Source organism: Zonotrichia leucophrys, chromosome 9, assembly GCF_028769735.1.
Source record: "Zonotrichia leucophrys gambelii isolate GWCS_2022_RI chromosome 9, RI_Zleu_2.0, whole genome shotgun sequence".
Lineage (NCBI taxonomy): Eukaryota > Metazoa > Chordata > Aves > Passeriformes > Passerellidae > Zonotrichia > Zonotrichia leucophrys.
Window position 1 is genome coordinate 2,562,741 of NC_088179.1, and position 25,509 is coordinate 2,588,249.

General features: G+C 45.2%; 1 protein-coding gene across 1 annotated transcript in view; it reads right to left on the reverse strand.

Moving 5' to 3' along the window:
• CAB39 (calcium binding protein 39) overlaps window positions 1-16,997 on the reverse strand; it is a 40,800-nt gene extending 23,803 nt beyond the window's left edge. Inside the window, exon 1 of the mRNA XM_064721043.1 lies at window positions 16,896-16,997. The gene's annotated coding sequence lies outside the window, so the exon portion shown is untranslated. The remainder of the gene's footprint in view (window positions 1-16,895) is intronic.
• Between the last annotated feature and the right edge of the window lie 8,512 nt (window positions 16,998-25,509).

Sequence of the window (25,509 nt, forward strand, 5' to 3'; positions counted from 1 at the left end):
GACAAATGAATTTGTGGCACCAGAGTCTCACCAGCACAGACTTTGAAAGGGAAGAAGGGAAAGGGATTCAATTGAATGGAAAACCATACCAGCACCATAATCAAGGACACAAACTCAAGCATTTTTACTTTAGACATACCAGGAATTTACCACAAAATAAAGTTTAAACTTTGTTTTTCTCTGCACAGAAGTATAATCCACAAATAAAGCATTATTTAAATATCCACATATATTCCAGCTCCAGAGAGCAAACCACCATCTATCCTCATGCAAAATGCTCCTTAACTCATGTACAAAAGCCCCACATTTCCAATTCTGTGAAACAAACAGGTACAATAAACTCAATCCTTATTCTATTGTGGCCCTCACCATTTAATTGCACTATATTAACTCCTCAGCTGCATCTTTCTGCCTTATTTATACACACCAAGAGTTTAAGGTGACTGCTTTTGCAAGCTCCTGATGAGGAAAAGAGGAGGAAAAAACCCTTCAGCTATTTCCTGAAGGGAAATGAAAATGCAAGCCTAGTGAGAGAGCCCATGGAACATCCATTTAATGTGCACATAAGAAGAAAACTGCTGCAGATCAAACAAAACCAACATAATTTTAGTAAGGCCAAATAATTACCAGCAAGGTTTCTCAGGGCAGGGGAGGCAAGCCCAGAGCTGATGGGGAGGTCCCGTTTGCCCCCAGCTCCCCATCCCCTGTTTATGGCCAGCTGACCCATCCAGGAGCTGAGGCACTCTTCAAGCTACCAGAAAACTGACATGTAAAAGGAAAATAAACAACGAGTGGTGTAGGGAATGTAGGAAACACATCCCTTTGAGCAGCAAGTAGCTGTCAATCAGCTCCCTCAGCTCCTGATCCCTCCAGAAGAGCACTTCATGGTGAGGCTGGAGCCAAACCAACAGCAGGGCTGGAGGGGCAAGGTCACTTTCCCTCAGTTATTTTGAGAAGCCTGATATTTGTCCCAGTGCCCAGAGTGCTGACTGAACTGATCAAAATGGCAGAAGACAAAGCCAATAAAAAGGAGGGGCAATAAATAAAAATTCTGAAAGGTTTTTAAGACAAAGCAGCACAGGGCACCGGAGCTGTGAGCCACAGCCAGCCCGAGGAAGGGTGAGGAGAGGGCTGAGGCAGCCAGGAGAGAAGGACACAACAGCTTCTCCTCCTCCTCCAGGTAGAGGGGAGCTGCCAACTCCTATCCTGAAATCATATCATCTGCCAATTACCTTCCACAGTGCTGGTAACACATAGGAGAATGGCTTAAGCAAACACACTTCAATAAACTAATCAGTCTACAAAGGCAAAATACCAAGTTTCACAATAAACAGTTGGGGTTGCACTGCATGTGGAGTTTTAATTGACAATTTATCAGCCTATTACTGACACAGCATGTTGCATCTTGCTAAAAAGGGGCACACTGTTTTAAAAAAATATAATGCAGCAAGCTCATGTTTGTCTTGATAGACCTGATGTCCCTCACAAGTCACTCTTTTGCTTGATTAGCAGGGATCATTAAGCCAGCATTGAAAACCATAACATAAATCAGCTTTCTTGAGATGTAATTGCTACAAGGGGCTGTAAGCTCAGCTAGAATTCATCACTGTGAAGCCTGGTTGGAATGATAAAACCAGGAACAGATCAAGAAATTATGCATTTTTAAAAGCACTGTCTCCCTCAGACATGCCCAGCATCCCAGAGGAAGACTGACAGCCATGCCTTTGATCCAAGAACCATTTTTTATGCAAGCTACCATGCTCCTTGGGAAAAAAAATATGAGTACTTCAAAGCCAGAAGCGACACCTTATTAGCTATTCACCCTCTTGTACAAGATGATGAAATGTCACAGCTACCAGTACTGAGGCAGCTGAAGCTCCTGCCTGTGCTTTGTCCCAGACACGTGCAGGACAGCAGGCAGGTGCCACTGGGAAGCAGCTGGAATAGTGCAGCCAGCTCATCACTGCAAATTCCTGCCTAGAGCACAATTCCTGAAAGGCCTCAGCACTTCTGAGTGCATAAATGCAGTGACATAAATGGCAGCAGCCATCATTTCCTTCACTGGGTTATTTGAGTACTCACATTCCTCATTAAACATTCTTGCACATTTTTCATGTGCTGGGCTCTACTACATCTTTCAGTATCCTCATTCTGGCTATTTGGTTTTCCACTAAATTAAAAGATTTTCCAGAGCTTCAGTATTGTAGCAAAGCAGTTCTTTTCTTTTGGATATGTTAAATGAATTGAAACTCAACAGCCTCTCAACCAAAACGTGTGTCGAGCAGAGTTTATTAATACAAGTTCACCTGTAAAACTTTCCCATCCCAAAGGAAATGAGACTGATAAAGAGCAGGAGCAACACCATAATGTATGAACTGCTCAGTGTAGCCATGGCAGAGCATGGCTCTGCTTGTAAATGATAATTACTGATAATTAAAAAAAATTAATAATTGCTATCCTCTAAATACTTCCACACACCTTTTCAGTGTTTCTTTCAATATAACTTTAAAATGTGGATAAAAGAATTACAGCAATGAACTGTTTGGATCTGTTGTGAGATTGATAATTTGGTGAGAAATATAATTCATACATACAAGTTTTCTTGAAGGACAGGCATGTTCATCTCATACTTGGCATGTCCCATAGCATCTTTCTTAAAATTCACTATTAACATATTTTATCAAGTCTGCAGCACACAAAAGCTTTAATGTGATTCAAAAGCAGTTTCACAACTCTGCATCACAGAATTATTTGTAGTGTGACCCACTTAAAGATTAAAATGGAAAAATATCCCCTCTTTAAAAATAGCAAAATTAAAATCATGAAGAAAAAACTTCCTCTTGTAACACAGAAGAACAGTGAACAAAACAAATTAATTCAATGGATTTAAAAAGGGGTAACATTGGAAAAGAAATCTCTGCATAAACATGAAATTAATAATGTGACATAGCTTCTTACTTTCTGAATATTTCCAAACAATTAGAACCCTGGTAGTTCATAACCCTGCTTGTTTCTTTAGCACCAAATGCCACCCGATTCCTTTCATTAAGCAGGCTTCTCTCCTGCCATTCAATTAATTTACTGATCCTTCTGCCTGTCCAAGAGCCTCCTTCTCCAGCAGACACCTGCACCATGCAGGAAAAAGGAAAGGGCAGCCAATGCAGCCCCTAAAGCCACATTACCCTCTGTGACTGGGAGATTGTTACAGAAATTGCAGTTTAACACACAGCTACAGAAACATTCATTATAAACTGATTTTAAATAGCACTGCTGCTTGTAAGGGGCTTCTGCCTAAGCAGAAAAGCCTGTTAATGCTAAAGCTCAGAATGTGAGATCCCAGCCTGTCTCCATGCAGAAGGAAATCCTATGACTCAGCTTCTTTCCCTGGTGTGCAGTTTAGAGTCACCCCACCCATCCATTCCCCCACAAACCTCACTGCTATATTGCAATATGGTATACAGACAGGCATGTGAATGCCTCACCCATTCCTTGGGAAGTATATTGAAAAATTAATAAAAACAATAATAATCCTACACTTCATCACAAAAAACAACTACTATCTCCAGCACACTGGGCACAAAAAAACCAAATAACTTACCTGGAGCTTCAAGGAAAGCTGTCAGACAATATTCTGCCCACTTCTGCCCGGGCAGAAGCTGAAACAATTTTCTCCTAACCTGGTATCCAGTCAATCCCCTGTTGGCTCAGTTGCCCATACTGCATCATCACAAACCCCAGAATATTTGTTACATGACAAAAAATGCTGCAATTCTGTACGTGCCATTCTACCCACCCTTGGAAGCAAAAATGCAAAGCAAGAATCTCCTTTGTAACTATTTCTAGTCCTTTGCTTTATTATTCCCATTCCTTTCCAGAGGTTCTCTTTGTACCAGATTTTCTGATATACATCTAAGGGTCAATTCTGAGACTGAGGCAGTGGCAAAAGTGGAGGCAGAAGGACACTGCAGTTTAATTTCTGATTTATTTCACATCGTGAAATATGGCCTGGAGCTCACACGTTCCAAGAACTCAGCTGAGTGTGAGAAAGTCCCAGGTGAAGGACAGGAAACCAGCACCACACACAGCCTCAGCACTGGGGCAACAGGCTGGGGGAAAACATCACTTTATGCACGAGTTGGTGACACAGGGAAGTGGGGTGAGAATCCCAAGTACCAGCACAAGGGAGGTGCTCGTGCACTTCAGCGCCTTCTGAACAGAAACTGAGAACAATGAAACTGCAAGGTCTGGGGAGGCTCCAGCCACCATCCTCTAAGGCACAGTTTTCTTTAGAGGATATTCTCTCAAACTAAAACCTACACTCACTAAAGCCATTCTTTACCAGCACAAATTCACTGGGTTGGAAGAGACCTTCAAGATCAGGGAGTCCAACCCAGCCCCAACACCTCACCTGGCACCCAGTGCCACATCCAGGCTTTGTTAAACACACCCAGGGATGGGGACTGCACCACCTCCCAGGCAACCATTCCACAACTTTATCACCCTTTCCATGAAAACCTTTTTGCTAATATCCAACCTGTATTTCCCCTGACACAGCTTCAAACTGTGTCCACTGGTTCTGTCAGTGCTGCCTGAAGGAAGAGACCAACCCCACCTGACTACACCCACCTACCAGAAAGTTGTAGAAATAACAAATCTAGGGGGGGAAAAAATCATAATTAATCAAGTATTTACCCAAATACAATTTCAATAAGACATGCATCACTTTTAAAAGTAACTTTAAAGAAATTCCACAATATTTTTCCCATGGTTTCTTTACTTTCTTTGGAGACCATATTCTGTGGCCTGCTAGTAACTTCTAACGCTCGATCCAAGTTTTTTAAAATTTAACACAACATAGCTCTTCATCTAATGTACCTTAAGATGAACACATTTTAAACAAAATAAGATCACTTAAAGAACAACGATATTAAAGCACTAACATTATGAGCAGTAAACCAGTGACTGTGACAGAGCTCAGGAACATCCTAAACACACTGACACAGGAACTGGGAAAACACACCAAGGAGAATCCCTCTTCTCACAGTGATTACTACTGGCCCCTGCCACAGGCAGCATGGAATGAACTCCAGCTTTACCAAACTCTGTCTGAGAAGGTTTCCCTTCCAAAAGAATCCATTTAGGAGCTCACAATGAAAGAATCTTTACGTTATACAACTGTGGAGCTCACCTCAGCTCCACAAGAACAAACCAGCTGGGATGCCAGGCAATCAAACAGAGCTTATCTACCTGGGCTCACTGCTGTGCTTCAGCTGGGCAGAGGCAGGGCTGAAACTGAAACCCAGGCACAGAAAGCTGCTCTGCAAAGAGCTGCTCACAGTCCACAGGGGTGGCTGAGACCACAGCTGACTCCTCAGCTCTGCCACTGTCACCTCAACTCAGTAGAGTGACACAAAGATTAAAATGTAAATCACTGGGAGATCAATTCTTGTGAATCTGAGCTGATTCTCACTACACAAAACCAAGACAATTTGGTGCATGATGCAGTGATCCATATCTCCTCTACAAAAGGGAGTTCCTGACAAATAACCTATGGGAGTTATGTACTGACACAGAGAAAGCAGGAGAGGGCAATCAATAAACAACTGAGAATCATGACACCACCATTACTGGCAATCTTTTCCCTCTAGTTCATCACATCCTCATTCAGTAAAGGAAAAGAGTTGTCCAGGGCTTTTTCTCTTCAATTATCTCTCACCTACTACTGGGAGCTGAAGCACAGGCAGTGTCTGTGCTGATCCACACATCATTATCCATCTGACAAATCTGCTTTCCGTCACACTATTTTTTTTTTTTTTGCCATGGTCCCTGGCACTTAAAAGACAGTTTTGATGACAGTACAAAGGGTTTCCTGACACAGCTCTGCTAGCAAATCCTAGCAGTGCAGATACAGCTTAGATTAGTAAAAACCACAACCTCTGACCATGATAACTGCAACTGTGCCAGGGCTTTACTGGTTAAGTATTTTATAAAGAGTGCTCCTTCCTTCACACTGCCAGCCAGAATCAGTACACCATCAATCAAGTGTCCAATTTTCCCAAGTTAGCTGTGTGGAGGTGCCTTTCAGTACAGAACTCATCCTCAGACAGAATTCCTGCTTCCTCTCAGGTGTGCTGTACCAAGGACAATGTGGCAAAAGGGAACACATCACAAAGAGCAGCAAAATTAGAGGATAACCAGGAGATATTTTTCCCCAAATAACTCAAAAATTAATTTCATGAGCATCACTTGAAAGACAAAAGAGAAAAAAAAAATCAATGCATTACAGGCCACAACACATCTGTGATATCCAGGCACACATCAGTTTCATTGCTACCAAGACATGAAGAGTGAGAAATGAACTCATGAGAAGCAGCTGGCCAAAATGCAGCCTGATATCCAGGGTTCAGGAGAGAGACAACACTTTGATAATGCATTATGCCCCACAAGGAGTGGTTCAGATGTGTGGGGCTGAGCAAAGGTGGTGGTCACAGCAGGCTGCAGGGAAGGGACACCACCCACAGGGTGACGTGGGCTCATGCAGTCCTTACAGAGCTCAATGAGCACAGCAAGTGCAGGGACAGGGAATCCTGAGCACAGACACAGTGTGGGCACAGAATGGACTGAGAGCAGCCCTGCCCAGAAGGACTTGGGGGTGGTGACTGGTGAGAAGCTCAAGGTGACATGGCAGTGACATGGCAGCGACATGGCAGCCCAGAGAGCCCCCCATGTCCTGGGCTGCATTGTCAAAGGAAGGGGACCAGGACACCAGTTGGTTCATCACAGGCCCCTCAGGTCCGGTCCAGTTTCGGTCCCTCAGGTCCTTCAGGTCCAGTTTATTGAAGAAAGTATCAAACACTTATACAGCAAATAATAAGCTTATGAATATTCTGTGAGCTAAGCAATCTATTGGTTAAACTATAGCATTAACTCTTCCTCATTCCTTAGGGGTTACACTCTCTTTTCTCATGTCTCTTTCACTATTTGTTATCCTACTACAGCTAGGCCCAAGGACACACTATCTATGCAGGTGCAGGAGTTGGAATTAGCCACGGCTTTGTACTTTTCCAGTCTTTAGCCAGCCAAACTCCCAACACTGCATCACAAGCAGCACGGCCAGCAGGGCAAGGGCAGGGATTCTGCCCTGTGCCCACCCTGCTGAGACCCAGCTGCAGGGCTGCACCCAGCCCTGGGCCCCCAGCACATGAGGAACATGGAGAGTGAGCCAGAGGAGATGAAATGGTGATCAGAGGGCTGCAGCACCTCTGCAATGGACACAGGAGGAGAGATGGGGTTGTGCAGCCTGGAGAAGAGAAGGCTCTGGGGACACCTCAAAGGGGCTTCAGACAAGGGGGAATGGCTTCAAACTGAGAGCAGCCAGGGTTGGATTAGATATCAGGAATCAATTTTCCCTGTGAGGGTGGAGAGGCCCTGGCACAGGGTGTCCAGAGAAGCTGTGGATGCCCCATCCCTGAAGTGTCCAAGGCTGGGATAGATGGGGCTCTGAGCAACCTGGTCTGGTGGAAGCTGTCCCTGCTCATGCTGGACAGTCTTTAAGGTCCTTTCCCAATCCAAATAATTCAATGATTCTATTATAAAATTATCTCCATTTAAAACTAAACAACAAACCATTACTGAATAAGTGACCAGATTTTGTGCCAAGTAAAAAAACTAGACCTTAAAGTAGAATTCACTTTGTTCTCCCAAGAAAAGAAGCAGCCATTACAGTACAGAAATTTCACATAAATAATTTCAACATCACAATATACCTTAAGAGGCTGTAGGAAAGTGTACTTTGCACAGTTCCCCTAAATGACCTCTCTTTCTTCTGCCAGTTTAAATGTTTGGTCCAAATCTACAAAGTCACTAATGGAATTCAATTCTGATACATGAACCACACCACATCTCAAGTGCCAAGATAGGTGTGCTCCTCTGGGGCAACACAGAGCACAGAGAGGCGTGTTTAATGGCAGAGGTGATGCATCCCAGGATTAAGAGTTATCAGAGTCACAAACCTTCAGAAGAGATGAGGTGAGAGTCACAACATTCAACACCATGCCATTGTATTTCACTTTTATAGATTTTGAGGCAGAGGGAGAAGAATTTCAGCTAACCCATGAACTCCACTTCATGTAATGAAATGCTTTGCAGCACAGGAATCAAAAAGGGGGAATGATCTAGATTGCTCCCAAAATGTGCTCGAGCTCCTGCCATAGCAACCTAATTAAGAGTCCTTCTGATGACTCACAAGACACCAGTCCAAAGATCTGTGTTACAGCAGGATACTTCAGTCAGCCATTCCTGAGAAACACAGGTCAAAATCCTTTTCTCTCCTGACACCACCTGAGAGTGTCAGCTACTCAAAGTTATTATATATCAAAGAAAACACAAGATAAACAATGTGTCAGAGGTCTGTGCTGATACACACTACTTTTCATCTGTCTGTCTCTTTTTGGGGACACTTGAGTTCTCTTTCCATGTAGACCACATCACGCTAAGCAAACCTCTGCTTCCATGAGAGTAACAACTACAAGAAAATGGTTAAAAGTCTTCATAAAAAGTTGAACATCTAAATTTATTGCAGCCAAAACTCCCAAGGTAGTACCTTACAGTTCCTGTTTGCTGTGACCAAAAGTTTCAAAAAGATTTAAAGAAAAAGGAGGCTGGAGGGAATCACACAGCAGAAAGGAAAGACACCCTTCCAAAAGTGAGACTTCCCAACTGGTTGGACTTCAAACAACTCACAGTGGCTGCTGCAGACAGGGGTCTGCAAGGCAGAGGAGCCCTGAGGGCTCACAGGTGTGACAAACAGACACTGTTGGTCTGTCCATACAGGAATCAGCACTCCCTGACACACGGACAGGCCCACAGGTGGAAAACTGGCTGAGAGCTACCTGGCTGCAGCCAGCACTGAAAAACAAGGTTTGCTACAAGATGGGACTAAAATTAGATCAGCTAACATGGTGGGAAGCACCTCTGAGGGACAGTTCCCTTAATTTATCTGCTTAGAAGAGCTGGACTGGAAAAGGGAACTACCAAATTGTTTCACAATACTAAAACAAGAACTCCCAATTTTCCTCTTAATGCAATTACTGTGCAATGCTACCAAGAGAAACTTCAACACTTGATAAGAAGTTTCCATCTCTACAAGTTTACCCAAAGAATGACCACATATTGTACCTGAAATGACTGAAAAAACATTCTGCAGGACAGTAATTCTCCCAAAGGGCTGACACCAAGCTTGGGTGGAACAACTTGCAGATTAGCTGATACCTATACTCCTAACACTGTGCAATTTTACTTATTCCAGCTATGTCAGTATCCTTAGGGTATGTGGAAAAACAAAACAAAAACCCCCAACCCCTGAAATTATTAACTGGTGCACCAGCTTAACATAATTTTATTTAATCAGGGATTACAAAAATTACTTAAATTACTTACAACAGTACAATATCATCACTTTCTATATCACTAAGAGGCTTCAATCAAACAAGAGCTCTTAAATCAAATGATGAAATGGTCAAGAAATCAAAATTCCCTCCCTCGCCCTGCTGCCCTCACTGCTTGTGATGCAGCCCATAAACTGTAATGCAACCTGTACATTCCTCAGAAATTACAAAAATAAAAGGCATGCAGCGACAATTTTGGAATCTGACCAACCATCCATTAGAAACAAAAGTAAATGAGGGGATTTCACAGAATTCAGATGTACTGAAATCTATTAAAATAACTCTTTGCTACTAAGTCAAAGAAGATTTAAATAAACAATGTGAGAGACCCTGTAACTTTTGGATTTTCAAACTATCCCTTTTAGCTCCTAAAATATAGATTTTCATTTTCCCTTCACAGTCATTTTGAAATTAGTTTAGCTTGGTTATCTAATTAAAGGACTTGCTCAAAGTCTGGATTGTCTGAGTTTTGGTCTAAATCTCACAGGCATCAATCCACAGCACTGAAAGTCAGAGTACCACAATGAATACAAGACAAGGTATAAAAACTTCTGTTGTGCTTACTAACATTTTTCAATGCTTGCTAGTAATTCTGAAAGCTAAAAACAGCCTATTTCAAGAGAAAAGCATCTGTATTTCTGGCCAACAATCATTCTCCTTGTTCACTGAAGCTACTTCTGAAACACAGATCTGACATTTCTTCCTAGATTTAATAGTGTTAAATCTTCAACCTGCATCAACAGGAGGAGTGACTGCCATTGCTAAAGGGAGAGCAGAATTATTCAGACTCCAACAACTCTGAGACCCTACCCAGTACAATTCCTAAGGGAGGCAAAAAGCCTCAAAGCAAAAATCTAATTAATCTTTGCTGGATGTAAACTATAAATCCAGCTCCAAATGGCTACTAACATTTTTTTTTACTTTTACATATCTACACACACACATAAGTCCCCAAGTAAGAGGGAAAACTCACTAAACAGAGTTTATTTAGTTTATTTCTCTTTGTGACAGAAAAAAATGATCTATATACAGGCAGGTAGTAATAATTAGAATCACAAATTAAGAAGCTGGGGACTTGAAGTTTGTTTTGTTTTTCCAGGTTAAAAGAATGAAGAAAACTGTCAGAATTTAAAACTTAAATTTTAGTTTTAAGTTTTACTTTACATTCCTAAGTTTGTCAGCACGCACAAATGCCCTGAAGTTTTTGTGACTTTTTGGGAAAATATTCCATAACCGTGTAACGAAGAGGTTCTTTTGGATGTAATGATGTCAAACCCATCACCATAACAGGAGTTAAGGGAACAGCAGTCAGAGAGCACAGCTATGCCAGGACTCTGCCCAAAATGCTCCATGAACGGAGGCAGCTCCTCAGAGAAAAACTGTTTACTCCAGCTCCACCCTATTACAGAGGCAGCAGAGTTTGGATATTGCTCAACGTCAATTACAGACATAAAACGGAACTATGTTAGTCAATTCTGATGAGTCAATCTACTGCTTTTCTTAGAGATTACAAATCTAAATAATCACCTCCAGAACAGCACTTGTTTAGCCAACATATTCTGCTCTCAAGAAGCTGTCTTGGCTGTCAATCATTACCTCTGTGATGCATGGAAAAAGACTATTTACCCTGGTGACTGCAGCTTGTGTTTGCTTTCAGACATATTTTAAGACAAGCTGAACTTCTAAGGTTCATATTTGAACCCTCAAATCCAACAGCCAACACTTGGTTTAAGGTTTTCCAATTCTCTTGATTACTGAAACCTTCACTCATTCCACTGATAAACTATACTAGACTATAAAATTAAAACTTCCATAGGAACTTTTCCTTTTTTAAAGCTGGAAAGGAGGTAACAAGGCAGAGGGCAGCAAAACCAGTGTCTTGGATAAGACTCAGGCAGCAGAATTTGATCCCAAATCTTCCTTTCTCCTGAGGCAACACAGAACCCAGGTGCCTATAACATGGTCACAGCCTGAGTGTTCATCCTCTTCTGCATGAGATTCCAAGGCTAACAACCAATATCAACAGCTGGGTCTCCAACTGCCCTTTCAGAAAATCACAAACCTCTAGGGCAGGTGCTTTGGAGTACCTAAAATATAACCAGATATCTATGTTTAGACAACTTTATGGGTGTCACTGGAAAAAAAAGTTTAAGTGTGTGTTCCTCAAGTGCTCCAGCAGACAACATGCACAACAAATGTCACACACCCAAAGAGAGGAGGAAATTCTCTGCTTAAGCATCATTCCCTGGAAAAAGGGGGGAAAAGCATCATGCTGCTGAAGAACACTGAAATGTACTGTCATGAGTATCTGTGACCCAAAGAAAAACCCCCAAGGATCTGGAACCTCCTGTCCTCAGTTGCAGTGTATTTGGTGTATTCACTAAACAAGTACATTCAAAGGATGTTATGTGCAGTGAGCTGAAAAAACCTGGAAACAACCACAGAAGGATTTTGTACCAAATCAGCATAAGCAAAGCAAGGTTTGGGATATTTGCTGATTTTTCAGAGATTGACTTTGCTTTCTTAACATTTTTCTAATATAGTACCGAGCATACACAAAGTCTTTATCAGGAATTGTGCCTCAAGTGACCTCCTCCAAGGGGATCTCTTTAAATTCTCCTGAGAAGTTTCTCCATCACTACCAAACTCCAGTCAGAAGAAACTTGGGACTTGAAGAGCAGGTGTGACAGGTTAGAAGAGCCAGGCATTCATAAACCATGTGGGAGAGACTTCTCAGGCATCCCTAAGGCCTCTTTTACAATAAAACCCCCCACATTTTCTTGGCTAAAATTTTGTGCCTCTGTGAACAGACTTTACTTGTGCTTATTCTTTGTCTGTACAATAAAGTCATAATGTTATGTGGCTGTTAATATAGTGGTTAATTTTATAAATTATTGCAATACATAAAAAAAATTAAAATGAGATCATTTGCCAGAGCAGTAACTTCACATGTAACAGCCAAAAATAAAATAAAATGACCAATAACTTTTACATCATTTTTGTAAGTGTAGCAAAACCTGCTGAAACTGCTTAGGCAGGGGGAGATCTCAGAGCTCCAGTGCAGGATGCTCTGCATGGGTGTGATCAGCACACACATCCACCACTCCATACTGGGTGTCACTCAGAACTCTACAGACTTTTTCTCACAGCAAGCTCCTCAGCAGATGAGCTGAGAAGCTGCTGTGGCTCTGAATGAATATTTGGAAAAATAAATCCATCCAGGAGGAGCTTCCCAGGTGCACCTGGCCAGGAAAGCAAAGAGAAAATGACAGAAAGTTGCACACTCAAAGCAACACTGGTGCAAGAGCCAGCTGGGGTGTGAGAGGGACCTTCCCCAAATCTATGCACTGCCATGCTTCACTCCAAAATCAGTAAATAAAACAATGAAAACTTCTCAGAAAGGTGTTTCTTCAGATGTCAAGCTGTTTGTCTGGGCAGCTTTAGCAGCCAGAAAAAGATCACACATTCACATTGCACATTTCTGGAAATGCTTCTCCATTTTTTCATTCTGTGTTTTAACACAGATAAACTTCAAAGGAGATAAGGCATTTCACACATGAGTGACTGAACATAAGTACTGTTCTCACAGTCACATACATTCAACTCCCTGAAAAGCTGACAAATTAATTCTCTTTAATTTATAGCCAAGTTCTATCTTAGCTATTTTTAAGCCTCATGTTTCAAATCTTGCAGGGTTTGCAGTTAAAACAATTTGTTACATTCTCTTAGTAAGAAAAAACAATTTGTTATCAATAAAGACTGACTAAAAAAATACACAACAGGGCAAGGATCAAAAGCAGCACAGAGTAATTTTTCACTGATGCAGCCATTTCCCACACTTGGCAGTATACCTGAATGTTTTAAAATATTCAATGTTTTAAACATCTATGTAGTAACTCCTAAGTATCTTCATCCAAAGATGTTTGTGAACTTAGAAAAACATCTTACACTAATACTACAGTCCTCTACTAATTATAAGTCGCCAGTTTTTGAACTGTCTTGCTATATTTAACTTTCTGGTGAAGAATTCTCTGAGTGTTTGAAGGGGAGGGAAGGATTACAGAGGAAATTGATCTTTAGAAAGGAACTTGGAATTTAACTACAAGTAGCAGAATTTCAATAAACAGAAAGATTAGCTACAACATTCAGTAATATCCCCCAGAATTTTATGTCCTTGCGGATAGGCTTAATATTTGCTTCTTTTTAGCAAATTTGAAGTCAACAGTCAGGAACTTTTTGTAGTGTCTTTTGATTATACCAAGCATAGCTGGAATGCTCAGACCAAGGGAGTTAGAAAGCAAATTGCAGTTGTTTATTTAAACCTAAGCCATTTACTTCCTAAATTAACACTGTCTGAAAAAAGGAGGCCACGAAGGCTGTTGAGGAACAACCACATTTATTCCTGTAAACACACAGAATTTTGGCTGCTTCCAGTTTGGATCAATCCTGAATTCAAGCCTTTATGAGGAGTATTTAAACAGGGCCAAATGAATGTGTTATTTTATCACAAGGTGCAATAAGGAAAGCACATAACTCTGCTCAGGCTAAAGAAAGCCCAAACTCACATGACACCAGTGGAAGCCTTTGGTACTCCTGATCATGCATTTAACAGCCCAGCTCAAGTCCTTTAAAATAATTCAAGACAGCCTCATCTTCTAATTTAACCTTTGTGTTTGCACTTGGGGGTGGGGAGGGATTTCAGCATAAAGTTTCACCTTCTCACTGCAGACATTCAGCTTCCCTTTGGCTCACACCTCTGCACCTCGTGGTGCCAGAAGCATGGTATGGACAGAAAACACGGCCAGAGAGAGAATTAAACACATAAAATATCAACTGTACAATGCAGAAATGGGAATATTTGAAAAATATTCAACTCACATTTTTGCTTGGCACATTATTTACATAAATAGCTGCAGGGTGTTGTGGAACTATTAATTTTGAAGGAGCAGATGAGTCAAATCTTATTTTTGATAGGTAACTGCAAGATGCCTCCAATTAGACTAAGATAATCATACTTTAATAGCTGCTCTTGTAATTAAACCATATTACACAGTGTCACAAGTACAGAAAAGCAGGGCCAGAAGGGAATTCAAAAAAGGCCACCAGGCTTCTTCCTGCCCCCTGCTTCAAAGCAGCACCAGCTAGTACAGCTTTCTGAAACTCCACCAAAAAAATCATTATTTTAGCAAGTGTCTAAAGCCTCTAAAGCACATACAGAGATTATCAGCTTTCAGAAATATTTTACACAAAAAAAAAAAACAGGCTGCAAACAATTCATGTAAAAAAATTTGCAAAAACTGAACAAAGAAATGATTCAGAAGGGAAGACATTGGCCAGTAATTCTTATATTCACCAAAATGCCATAAAAAACCTTGGGAAGTGCAGCACATACAGGGCAAGAGTCAAGTCTCATTTAACTATCAGCCATTAATTAATAAGAGCTACAGGACAGAATGCAAAATAGATACCATTCCCTCCTGAATAAGCCAATCAAGGAATTCCAAGAGGTGCAGTTTTAATATTATCACACCCCACTGGGAATATACATTTGTCTGGGCTTGATAATACCCAAAGAGTGTAATTATCTCTCAAAGACATACTGTCACAAAGTATTACTCAACTGCTGCTTTTATTTGTAAACACATCTATTTTTACAAATATAAATTCTGTTTTACACAGCTGTGCACTCAATGCACACAGAACACATCAAAATTTCACAACTTTGTATGACCATAAAGAAGAGAATGTCATTAAACTTAAGAGAAAAAGAAAAATCAATGCTGTCAGCATTCAGAAAAGCTCAGCAGCATAGTCCATATGTACAAACTCACATTCTAACACTGTCCTGCTTGTTCCCAACACCACCAGGCACAACCTCTCCTGTCCCAAGGTGCCTCTGCCTGACCAAGGAAAGCCCCAACAACAGCAATGTTACACTACTGATGAGATCCACATCAAATATAAATAAATTTAAGCCAAAGGCATCCTAGCTGGCTGACCCAATAGTTTCTCACACCACATGAAAACCATGAAGCTAAAACTGTGAAATACAATATTCTTACAGCAGGCAGAAACCTATCAGGTCACCTTAGCTGCCAATTTCTACAGGACAACTGAAAATAACAAAAAATCAACTTACTCCTGAGCCCAGAATAGGTACCATGCTTATCCTACTTCACAAAATATTTTGTGGCCTTTTTTTCCTTCTGCAGTTAAAGGCATGTGCCACATCAACAGGTATTAAGTAATAGCTATTAAGTAAAGGTACACAGTGTTTTAAATAGTAAAAATCTATTATTTAAAAGCTGTGATACCAAGGTGCAAGCTCAGGATGTTAAATTTCCTCTGCCTGCACGAGCTCTAGGTGTTATAAAGGAAGGCACACTTCCTGATAAACCACACTGCTAAGGATCTTAAATTAAGAGTTTTTGACAGGTAAGTTTTAAAAATAACCCACGCGCAGACAAAACTTTACAACATTTCGATGTTAATCAAATTTCATTTCTGATCTACACTGAAACTGTTCTTCCACGCATTATTTGCCTCACTGAAACTGAAGAGCCTAGGTCATGTAATTTAATCTTTGACTCATCATGCAAATTAAATCACACCATTCCCACAAGACAGCATATAGGTTTTAAATAAATCCTGGGCACCTACATGATCCCTCACCAGAAATTGGAATTTAAACAAATTTTTCAAATACCAAAACTGGATACATCCTAGCTTCAGTCCCGGTAGCATAGCAGGGATTTGCAGGGAAAATAACAAAGGTAAAACTTTCCTTATGGCACGGAGCAGCGATGAGGCCGCGCTGGGTGTCCGCGGGTCAGTCCGCAGGGAGAGCAGGCTGTGGGCAGCCCTCCCGCACAGCCACGGCCGCGGAGGCCTAGCGGGGCCACCCCAGCAACAACAATTGTAGGAAGAGGCCTCGGGGCCGGACCCCGAGAGGCCGCGCAAGGCAGTGCCGGCCCCGCACCTCCGGCCGCCCCGAGCGTGTTCCCGGGGCCGAACAAAGAGCGGTGGTCGCGGGCAGCGCCCCCGGCCCGCCGCCGCTGGGACGGGACAGCCGCTGCCCCTCCGCCCTGCTCGGCAGCGGCGCGGGCGCTGCGGTTCGCTCCGGGCCGGGCCGTGCGCGGCTTTACGTTGATCGTTCCCCGGCTCGACGTTGGAGCGGCTCGGGGACCGGGGCGCTGCCGCACGGGAAGCGCAGCCCCGGCCGTGCCCTTTCGCTCCGCGCGGCACCCCCGGAGCAGCGGCTGCTATCCCCGGAGCTGCCCTCCGCCCAGGCCGGCGGGACTCGGCCGGTCCCTCCCAGCGCCCAGCGGACAAACGGGCCCGAAGCGCGGCGGGCACCGGCCGGGCCGCGCTACCCGCGGCCCGTAGGGCACGGCCCGGCCCCGCGCCGGACAATGCCCTCACCCCTCGCAGCCCCGGCCGCCCCAGTACCTGTGCGTCCGGCGGGCCCCGCCCGCCCGCTGGCGGCTCTCGGCTCCGGCGCTGCGGCTGCGGCAGAGGCGGCGCGGCCCCGGCTCGCCCGGCCCGTCCCCCCCGCCCCGCGCTCACGGCGTCGCACCGGCCCGGCCCTCCCGCCCGCGCTTCCGCCCGCGCCGCAGCGCCACAGCGCCCCCTGCCGCCGCGGAGGACCCAGGGCGCTGCCGAGCTCGCCGCGCCTTTCGTTATTTCCTCGTTTTATTGTTCACGGCGCTTTTCCTTATTATTGGAGTCACAGAGCCAGCAGGGCTGGAAGAGACCTTTCAGATCACCCGGTTCAACCATGGTGCACTGCCACTGTACCCCTAAGCCACTAAACCACATCACCCAGATGTAGGTGTCTGTTGAGCACCTCCAGGGTGGGGACTCCACCACCTCCCTGGCAACCTGTTCTGATGCCTGACCCCCTGAACAGGGAAAAATATCTTTTAATATTTCATTTGATTCTCGTGCTTCAGCTTAAAGTCATTTCCTCTGGCCCTCTCAGTGCAGACATGGCAGAGGAGGCAGGCCCCATGTCACTACAGCCTCCTGCCAGGGGCTTGTACAGAGCAAGGAGGTCCCTCCTGAGCCCCTGGAGACTGAACAGCCCCAGCTCCCTCAGCCACTCCTCATCACACAAGGGTTCTAAACCTTGGTGCCCTTCTCTGGACATGCTCCAGCACTTCAATGTCCTTTCTAAAGTGAGGGGCCCAAACCAGCATGCAGAACTCAAGGTGCAACCTATTCCTTTATTCTTTATTAGTAGTTAACTGCCTTTGTAATTACTATTTAAATTTATCCATTGGTATTTATTAATTTGTTATTTTTATTGACTGGTTTTTTCACCATTTTTACCGCCCTCTGCCCTGTCCTTTTGCAGACCCTTTACACCCTCTGCAGTGTCACAAGACTTCTTTTCCATGCCGTGACCCTCAGGGCCTCAGGGTGGGGTTGGAACTCGTGCCTTGGATGTGCTCTGATTGTCCTGATGCATCAGGTGCTGCTGATTTACAGCCTGCAGGTTTTCTGCACTCCCCAGCATGGCATGGAAGGACTCCAGATGGTTTCCTGTCCCTGTGTGTAATACTCATCTATTACTGGCACTGTGACAAATGCAAATTAGCCTGAATGGAGAAAAGCCCACACCTCTCCCAGCACAGATCGAGTTGATATTGCCCATTATAATACATTTAAAGCAGAAGATACATTTCTAATGGAACAAGTCATGAATTTCTTACAAACCTTGCCCCAGGAGGTCTGATGCAGCACCGGCATGCAGCCACGTGGGACCTGCTTCCCAAAATGTCCATAACAGCTTCTATCTTCAGCTCCTTCTTGATAACCTGGCTGCACATCCCTCTGCTGCACTTCTGCTGGGGAGGTTTGGGTTGGGCTCCACACATCACAGTTCCCTGGCTGCTGAACCTCTGATGTGGGTGAGCACAGCTGCCTCTGGCCTCTTGGGGGGTCTCCATCAGCTCTGGGCTACAGCTCAGACATGGAAAAATGCATCTGTGCACACCTGCAGCCACCCCAGCATCCGACAGCAGGGGAGCAGAGGGGCTGGCACTGGGCAGTGGGACAGGCTGGGTCACAGGACACTTCCATGGACAGGGACCAGGGGCTCCAGGTCCAGCCTGGCACCAAGCTGGTGCCACACGGGGCTGCCCCAGCCAATCCTGCCACGCTCAGCTCCCCAGGGGACAGGACATGGGGGTAAAAACAAGTGTGCACGCATAGCATTTGTTTATATCTAGCATTTATTTATATCTACCTCCTAATGTTTATTATATTTATTTCTTAATATTTATTATAGTTATTCCTAATTTTATAACATTTATCCCTACTATTTATTATATTATATAATATATTAAATATATTATATGTATTTACCTCCTAATATTATTTATATCTACCTCAAATATTTACTTGCTGTTGCAGGAAGATGGAAGAGATGCAGCAGCACTGGACCTGAAGCAGGAGGGGTTGTGGTGCCTGGGTAAGTGATGGGACCTCGACTCACAATATGTGGTCAGCAAAATTTTGGCAGTTCATATATCCCACTTGTGAGCTGGGAATAGTTGATCTCAAAGCCAGCATGGAAAGGGTGTGTATATCTGAGTTCAAATTGTGAACCCATACTTAGGCTAAAACCATTGGAGTTTAAACATAATAATCAGGGTACTGAGGAGAGAGGAGGAGGAGTTAAAGGAAAGCACTGTTAAAGGGATTCAATATCAGCTCCTGGAGGATAGACACTACTGCTCTACAAATGACCATTGGAAAAGAGACCAGGCCAGAAATGGGTTCAGTGCAATCACCAGCCCTGCACACTGCAGAGAAATCCCTGAGCAGAGAGAGCATGATTTTCCTAAGCTCTTAGAAGCAGGGATTAAATACAACATGTGAGAGGGCTCTTGGCACACTAATGATTCGCTAATTCACAGCCATGACTGAGAGAGCCATTGTGCATTAATTAATCCTTGCAAATTAGGAAGTGAGTAAACATTAAAAAAATCCAAGTTACTTCACTGGGGAAAAGAAAAGGTATTTAGAAAGCCTAGCATGCAGGTGCTTTGCTTAGGAAGGACAGAGCTGAATGGGATCCTGGGGCTTTCTGCTGCGGATGGGAGGCTCAGGGAACCCTACAGCTCAGCTCTAGCTCCTCCCATCACCATCCTAGACTGAAAAATAGCAAAACTGGGTAAAAACAATATGTCAGCCTGTGAAATTACCCCTCATTCAAGCAGCTCCATTTTGCTGCCCTATTTTCTCCCTTCAGCCCTTATCTCATGCAGGGCAGCCATTCCCTCTTGGGGTGCCATGGCAGCTCTGCGAGGCTGGCCAGCCCAAGCCCTCCAAAAGGGCCTGTAGCCATTTCCTGCTCTGTCTTCTCTTTTCCATGGCACACACGTGCCCCTTCCCCTTGTGGGTTCCCCTTCTGTCCCCACTGTCCTGCTGGCAGCAGGCCCTAAGTGCCCCTCACATCCCACACAGGCCCCATGTGCCCCTCACATCCCACACAGGCCCTAAGTGCCCCTCACATCCCACACAGGCCCTGAATGCCCCTCACATCCCACACAGGCCCTAAGTGCCCCTCACATTCCACACAAGCCCCAAATGCCCCTCGTGTCCCACACAGGCCCTAAGTGCCCCTCACATCCCACACAGGCCCTGAATGCCCCTCACATCCCACACAGGCCCTAAGTGCCCCTCATATCCCCCGCAAGCCCCGAATGCCCCTCATGTCCCACACAGACCCCCGGTGCCCCTCACGTCCCCCACAGGCCCTAAGTGCCCCTCATATCCCCCGCAAGCCCCGAATGCCCCTCATGTCCCACACAGATCCCCGGTGCCCCTCATGTCCCCCGCAGGCCCCAGGTGCCCCTCACGTCCCACACAGATCCCCGGTGCCCCTCACATCCCCACACAGGCCCCAGATGCCCCTCATGTCCCACACAGGCCCCAGGTGCCCCTCATGTCCCCTGCAGGCTCTGGGTGCCCCTCACATAGCACACAGGCTTCAAGTGCCCCTCATGTCCCCTGCAGACCCCAAGTGCCCCTCATGTCACACACAGGCCCCAGGTGCCCCTCACATCCCGGGTGCCCCTCACATCCCCTGCAGGCCCTGGGTGCTCCTCACATCCCAGGTGCCCCTCATGTCACACACAGGCCCTGAGTGCCCTCATATCACCTGCAGGCCCCGGCTACCCCTCGTGTCCCCTGCAGACCCCAAGTGCCCCTCATGTCACACACAGGCCCCAGGTGCCCCTCACATCCCGGGTGCCCCTCACATCCCACACAGGCCCTGGGTGCCCCTCACATCCCCTGCAGGCCCTGGGTGCTCCTCACATCCCAGGTGCCCCTCATGTCACACACAGGCCCCAAGTGCCCCTCACATCCCCACACAGGCCCCAGGTGCCCCTTGTGTCCCTCACAGCACGCCCCCAGCCCTTGCAACTGGCCGTGCATTTTGGGTGTCACTGCCCAAAGTTTTACTGGCGGGGTCACAGCTGGAGCTGTGTCACACAGGTGTCACAGGTGTCCAGCTGTGCTGGGAGCAGGGCAGGGAGGCCTGAGGTAACTCCTGTGCTGTGGATGTGTCACACACGCCATGGGATGGAGGGGCTCAGGACGTCCATGGCCTTCTGACACAGATCATCTCAAAATGTACTCTGGGACCTCTTGCCAGTGGTCTGGAGGGGCACACGAGCAGGGGAGAACAGAACCAACCCCCAGGTGATGTTTAACTGGGCATGGACTGGTGTGATTCCGAGGGCATAGCCTGTGTTCCTGGCTCCTGACAAGGAGTTGCAGTTGTGCTGAATTTCTTCTGTTTAAAGTTCGGCAGAAGAAGAATCCTGAGTCTTTCCACGGACTTTGAACCAAGCTGCAGTGGCTGAATTTAATCACCAGCTTTCACAAGTGCCTGTGACAGTTCCTGAAACTGCGTTTCAACCATTACTGCCTGGGGACATTCACTGCAGACTCCTAAAGCTTTTCTCAAAGAAATGTCTGTGGGTATTTTTTACCTTTCAGTTCATTCAATTAATACATAACAAGCAGACTCACACCCCCCAAAATCCTATTTGCAGTAGAAAAGACAATTAAATGTAATTGTCTTTCATATCAGTTAGGAGTTTTTTTCCTCATGGACATTCCATGATTTATCTTTAATTCAAGGTTCCATTTCAGAATTAGAACACATTTAAAAAACATTATAGCAAACCACAAGAACTAGGGGTTAGCATGTAAATATTGTCAGAAAAAAAAAATTACCTGAGCAACTAGCATGTAAATATCGTCAGAAAAAAAACCCAAACAATTACCTGAACAATCATAGAAAAAAAATCTGCTGCAAATCCCTTTACCTGGACAGCAAGTCATTTTAATAAACTTTTTACTACTGTGGAACAATTGAAAGTTATCTGTAAAGCACAGTATCCATTCCAGGGAAGATCTACTACTAAAGCCAAAACCAGGTTTCCATCAGCATTGTAAACATCAAAGAAAGTAAAAGTCACCCCAAGAAACAGCACTAGAGAAAAATGTATTTCCTGAGCTAGAAACAGCACTAGTGTAAAATGTATTTCCTGAGCTAAAACCAAAACACCATACACAAAAAAAACCCAGTGAAATACAGCCATTAATTCAATAGAACTGGAAGCAAATACAGTAAGAATCCCAAATCAAGCAGAAAGACAAAAGGCTGTGAACACTGCTGAAAATCACTGTTGGGCTATTCTTTTTAGATACTTTCCCCTCTTCTTTTACATTTTAAAGAAATTACAAGGTGACTAACTTGGTTCATATTTAAGCAGTGCCTGTTAAACTCTGAAGCTCACAGCCTCTGGATAACATTGCTGTGCACTTGCTTACCCCTTTACCCCTTCAAAAGGCTTTGCAGAAATGAATTTATTAGCTCTTACAGCACAAACCTGTGAGGGGCACAGGCTTAGTGCTGCCCTTCAGCTGGATTCAGGCTCAGCTGGCACAGGAGCCCTGGCCACATCACTTGACAACACCAACAAATACACACACGACCTGTCCTGAGACTCTAAAGCTTTTCTGCAGCTCTCCTCCTGCTCCTGATGGGACCCCTGGCTCCCAGCGAGGAGAGAGCTCCAGAGCTCTGCTGTCCCAACCTTCCAAGGCAGGCACTGCTTTGGAAAAGGGCTACAAAACTGTATCATCTGAAAATTGTCTGTGTGCAGCTGTGAGAGGGCATCACTGTCTGCATGTGTGTGTACAGACACACCTGGAATGGGGAGAGGGGGTGAATAATCATCTTTGAAACACAACAAGAAAGGGTGAAACATCACCTTTGAAACACAACGAGACACCCAGCTGATCACAGTATTCTTCTGGAAAACCCCTTAGGGAACTCATGTGTCTCATGGCCTCTTTTGCTTCTTGACAGAGCAAACCCAGGGCACAGCTCCTAATGTTAAAAATCAACAAGCAAGAAAAAAAAAGTTGTGGCAGTGGGGGTTTTATTATTATTTGAATTAATGGCCTAATTATGGAGAAGACAAAACAAGTGCAAACTCTGCTTTTCTTCTTCCCAGACCATCCCATGCAGCAGCACCCACCTTCTCACAGCTCCTGCTTGCTCTTCATTTTCTCAGGGCCATGGTTTTCCTACCCCAAGGTGACTGTGCCCCAAGAGCTAGCAGGACTTCCTACACCTTTTGGTTCCTCCACAGCAATGAGAAATGCTCATCCCTGTAACAAAGGAGTGTCTCCTAGGTATGCCTGAAGAGGGGGAGAAAGTGAAGAAATTGAAGAGGAGAGTTGGTTTAAAGCAGACAGTATTCATAACCAAAACCAAAATAGTATAAATCCTTTTGCTTTAATTGGTAAAAAATTAGTTACAAACATAGAGATTAAAAAAGAAATCTTAGAGACCATCACAAGGCTTTATACACCATGCAGGATGGACTTGGCTCACACAGAGCAGAGCCCTGCAGCTCATGCCTTCCCCTCCTCAACCCTCCCATTTTCCACTGTCCCAGCAGCAGCCAGGCTGTGCCAAGGCAGGACCACAAAGTGCCAGACACCCAGGTGAGCATTTCCCAACCCCTGGGGTGCTGCAAGCCCAGCCCTGCAGCAACAGAAGCGGGCAGCAAGTTGGGAATTCTGCTATAAGGGCAGTGCCCCCCTGGCAGCCCCAGAGCTGGGCCAGGACAGCACACAGGTCACCCTGCTGGCAGAGCACAGCCTGTGGGTGCCCCATTCCTGCTGACAAGGTGTCCTGTGCCAGGCCTCAGGATGTGGTGACAGCACACGTAGACACACGGACTATAAAAAGCAGGCATTGGCGTGGGGCCAGGCTGGCACAAAAGCCACATTTACTCACAGAAGAGATCTTTTTCTCACAAAGATGAATCTTAACCCACATCCCTCTGCAGCTTCAAGAACTGAGAAGCTAAGAGGAAACAGACAGTGTGGGGTGTGCAGGGTGCTGAGCCCAGGGCGAGTCAGGCATCCATGCTGCTGTCAAAGTCAAGCTTACTGAATAAACCAAGCACCTGGTTTATTCCATTACAGATTGTTATCAGGTGACATCTGGTAACATCTCACACACAGAGTGTGAGAACACCCAGCACTGCTCTCCTGAATGAAATAATGCACCCAGAGTGTGAGAACTGCTGCTCTCCTGAATGAAATAAGGCATACTGCATAAAGAGAGTTCAAGTGATCTCCTTAAATGGTCCCTCAAAGTCCGCTGTGCTCTCCTCATGAAGCTTGGCTCTTTTCCCTTGTACCACCTCCGCAGCCTGGTCCTGGTCTGTGTGAGCCAAGTCCATCCTGCCTGGTGTATAAAGCCTTGTGATGTCCTCTAAGATTTTTTTTTTTAATCTCTATGTTTGTAACTGATTTTTTACCAATTAAAGCAAAAGGTTTTATACTATTTTGTTTTTGTTATGAATTGTTTGCTTTCTAAAACCAACTCTCCTGTTCAATTTCTTTACTTTTCCCCCCTCTTCAGGTGTACCTAGGAGACACTCCTTTATTACAGGGATGAGCATTTCTCATTGCTGTGGAGGAACCAAAAGGTGTAGGAAGTCCTGCTAGTTCTTGGTCACCTTGGGGTAGGAGAACCATGGCCCTGAGAAAATGAAGAGCAAGCAGGAGCTGTGAGAAGGTGGGTGCTGCTGCATGGGATGGTCTGGGAAGAAGAAAAGCAGAGTTTGCACTTGTTTTGTCTTCTCTATGTAAAATTCAGCACAGGCAAGGGGCTAACCCTTACAGCCTGCCACCACCCACACAGCTTATCAGATTTTCTGCTTCCTATAAGGTGCTTTTGGCCCAGGAGCTGTGTTTCAAGCACTCTGGCTGAGAAGCAGCAGATAAGATTTCCTGTGGGGCCTGGAGCGCTGCTAACCTGCCAGGCAGGAGACAGCTTGAGCAATGGCAAAAGCATCAGCTGATCCTTAACACCAAGGCTGCATGGGGGTGTGTAAAAGAAAAGCTGAGAATTACTCAGCTGGTACCAGCCTTGTAATTATTTCCTGTCCCAGGAGTTCCCTCCCAAAGATGGCAGAGCCAGCTGGTACCCAGGAGGCTGAGCTGGGGCCAGAGGGGTTTGGTGCACTTGGTAAAGGAGATGGATTTAGAGATGTCAACAGAATTTCCAGATGTTCAGTGCTCCTTTGGAGCTGGGCTTTCTCTGTAATGCAAATATTTCATGTGGCACTGTCCAATGCCATGTATGACCTCTCTCTCCTCAGCTATAGCAGGAGGAGCAGGTGAGCTCCCTGCCCACACCATGGTGAACTCACAGGTTTGATAGGCCACCACAGACACCAACCTCATCTGCCAGATGCCCTGTGCCTCTTCCCCAGCCACCACACAAGGCTCACCTAGCCCCAACCCCATCACCTGCCAGCCCTGTGCCAGAAACCGTGACCTGGCACACACAGTGTCACTCCGTCCCCAAGGATCCCAACACAGAGGTGTCAGGAGCAGCCTTCCCAGCACAGCCATGGCTTCCCTCTGCCAGCTCTGATGGTGATCTTGGGCCCACATCCCATTGGGGGTGGTGTCTGCTCATGAGGACTGTGCCCTCAACACAGCAAATGCT